Source organism: Myotis lucifugus, unplaced genomic scaffold, assembly GCF_000147115.1.
Source record: "Myotis lucifugus unplaced genomic scaffold, Myoluc2.0 scaffold_2635, whole genome shotgun sequence".
NCBI classification, from domain to species: domain Eukaryota; kingdom Metazoa; phylum Chordata; class Mammalia; order Chiroptera; family Vespertilionidae; genus Myotis; species Myotis lucifugus.
In genome coordinates, this window is record NW_005873683.1 from 16,067 (window position 1) to 18,396 (window position 2,330).

Genomic DNA, 2,330 nt, shown 5'->3' on the forward strand with positions numbered 1-2,330 from the left:
AAGAATAGGGCTTCCTTGGGCTGATCTCACCACCAAGCCCCGCGCCCAGGACTGCAAACGGGGGTCCCAGCTGGCGGCAGGTCTTAAGCAGCACATGGGGGCTTGGATGGCAGCTTGCACTGGCCCGCACTGCCTGCAGTATTCAAATTAGCCACCATCTTTTTGGCAGTTAATTTGCATATTGTGCTGATTAGCCAATGGGAGGTGTAGTGAAGGTATGGTCAATTACCATGTTTGTCTATTATCAGATAGGATATATTCCATGGTTTGGATGGGGCACATTTTATTTGTTCATTCATTGGACATTTGGGTTGCTTGGATTTTTGGCTACCATGAATTACTCTGATGATGGCTCGTGCACACGTCTCTGCATGTGAGAGGGGCCTCAGTGATGAACATTCAGTCTTGGCAAAACCCCTGGGCATCTAGAGGGACGGGACCCTCACCTGCATGTCAGGAGGGTCTCTGAGTCTGGCCTCAGGGCCTGGATGCCTCCGTTGTCCATCAGGGAGTGGGCGCAGCTGCCCACCTGTGCCTGAACCATTATCGCTGCTGACTTCTTCCCTTAGAGTGAAAGCCCGAAGGAGGCAAGCAGCCGGGAGACCAAAGGTCACGAATGATGAAGACCCTGTGATGGGCACAGTCACCTTGGTGAGTGTTGGGGGTGTCTTCTCATGCCGTGTGTGTGTGTGTGGGGGGCTGGGCATGTCCATTAAGGAGTCCACACTGAGCTCCCCTGCGGTCAGCTGGACAGGCAGCTGGGAGTTGACTTCCCCTTCATTTCCCGAATCCATGGTCAGCCTCCTGCCCCAACCACAGTGACCACTGAGCCCACCTCACCTCTCTGATAGGCACAGCCTGCCAGAACCAGCTCCCCCAAACTGTTACTTCCTACCCATTGTGGGCATGTTACTTCACCTCCCTTTACCGCAGATTCTCTATCTGTAAATGGGGATAATGAGAGCATCCTGCTTACTGGGTGTCTGAGGGAATGAAATATGATCAGTAGGCCCTTGGTATGGTCTAGTCAACATCTGCAATAGTCTCAAAAAATAAAAAAAATTAAAAAGAAAAGAACAGCAGGCTTGAGCAGGAAAGAGGATGGTCTTCGAGATGAAAGTCCACCATTCTCCTAGGCTGCAGCACCTGAATAAGTCTCTTTCGTTTTGCACCAAAAGAACAAAACCCCCAAAAACAAACAAAAGAAAATTTTTAAAATGAATGAGCGAATAGTCGAGTCTATGAGAAGTGTCTGTGCAGTAAGATGATGAAGGAAAAAACTGTCCCATCAGCCCCACTTTTCTTTGGGACCATGTCTGCCTCATGCCTCTCGGACACCCTTCTCTCCCCTTCACTCAGGGCTCCCAGAAAAACCTCCCGCCGGACGGGCCCCCAGACCAAGCGTCACCTGCTGAGAAGGGCCCTCTGTCGGGGGAGCAGCAGGAGCTCTACTACGCCAACCTCACCTTTGAGGGGCTGAAGCCACGGGAGCCTCGGGACCAGGAGGCCACCAGCACCCAGGAGTACGCAGTGGTCAAGCGCAGAGGCCAATGAGACCTCGCACAGAGCTCGGTACTGGCCAGAGGCATCACAGCCCCTGGGGGAGGGGGTTGGGGGGAGAAGTCTGGGACTCATTCCTGAAGCGTGAGGAGACCTTGCAGCCCGATTAACATTAACGGCTGGATGAGCAGCCCCAGGCAGAGCAGGAAGAAGACAGGCGATGGGGTTTGAGAGACGGGATGGGCCGGCTCTCACGTCCACCTGCACCTGTGCTGCAGGTGAGCTGCTCCGTGACGCTGTCTCTCGCCCTCCCGCTCGCTCCAGAACAGCACTTCCTGGCTCCTGGCACATGGTCTAAGGTCTGAGTTTTCTAATAAATCCCGTCTTCTCATCGTTCTCTGGGTGGCTGTCTCCCGGATCGCACCCCGTCTGAAGCGCAATGACAAATTACACAGACCACAATGTAGACCCCGGGTAGGATTCTCCTGCTCCAGGCATCGTTACTGTGGCCGGTAGCGGGCGGGTCACTACAATCCCATCAAGGACTGAGGGAATTCAAAACCCAGTTTCTGGCCCTATTGCGTCTCATCTATTTTCAGTCCTAACCACAAGATGGCGATGTTTACGGGGCCTCTCCTCCTTGGCAAGACCTCATTTCTGGCCCCATGAGATTCTTCCTCTTCTTCTTCCACATTTTTATTGATTTCAAGGGGAAGGGAGAGGGAGAGAGAGATGGAGACATCGATGATGAGAGCGAATCATTGATTGGCTGCCTCCTGAACGCCGCCTACCAGGGGATGTGTCCGCAACCCAGGTACATGCCCTTGACG

At 53.4% G+C, this 2,330-nt stretch overlaps 1 pseudogene; it reads left to right on the forward strand.

Moving 5' to 3' along the window:
* The window catches only part of LOC102423579, a 4,655-nt pseudogene extending 3,101 nt beyond the window's left edge, over positions 1-1,554 (forward strand).
* The last annotated feature ends 776 nt before the right edge of the window (positions 1,555-2,330 follow it).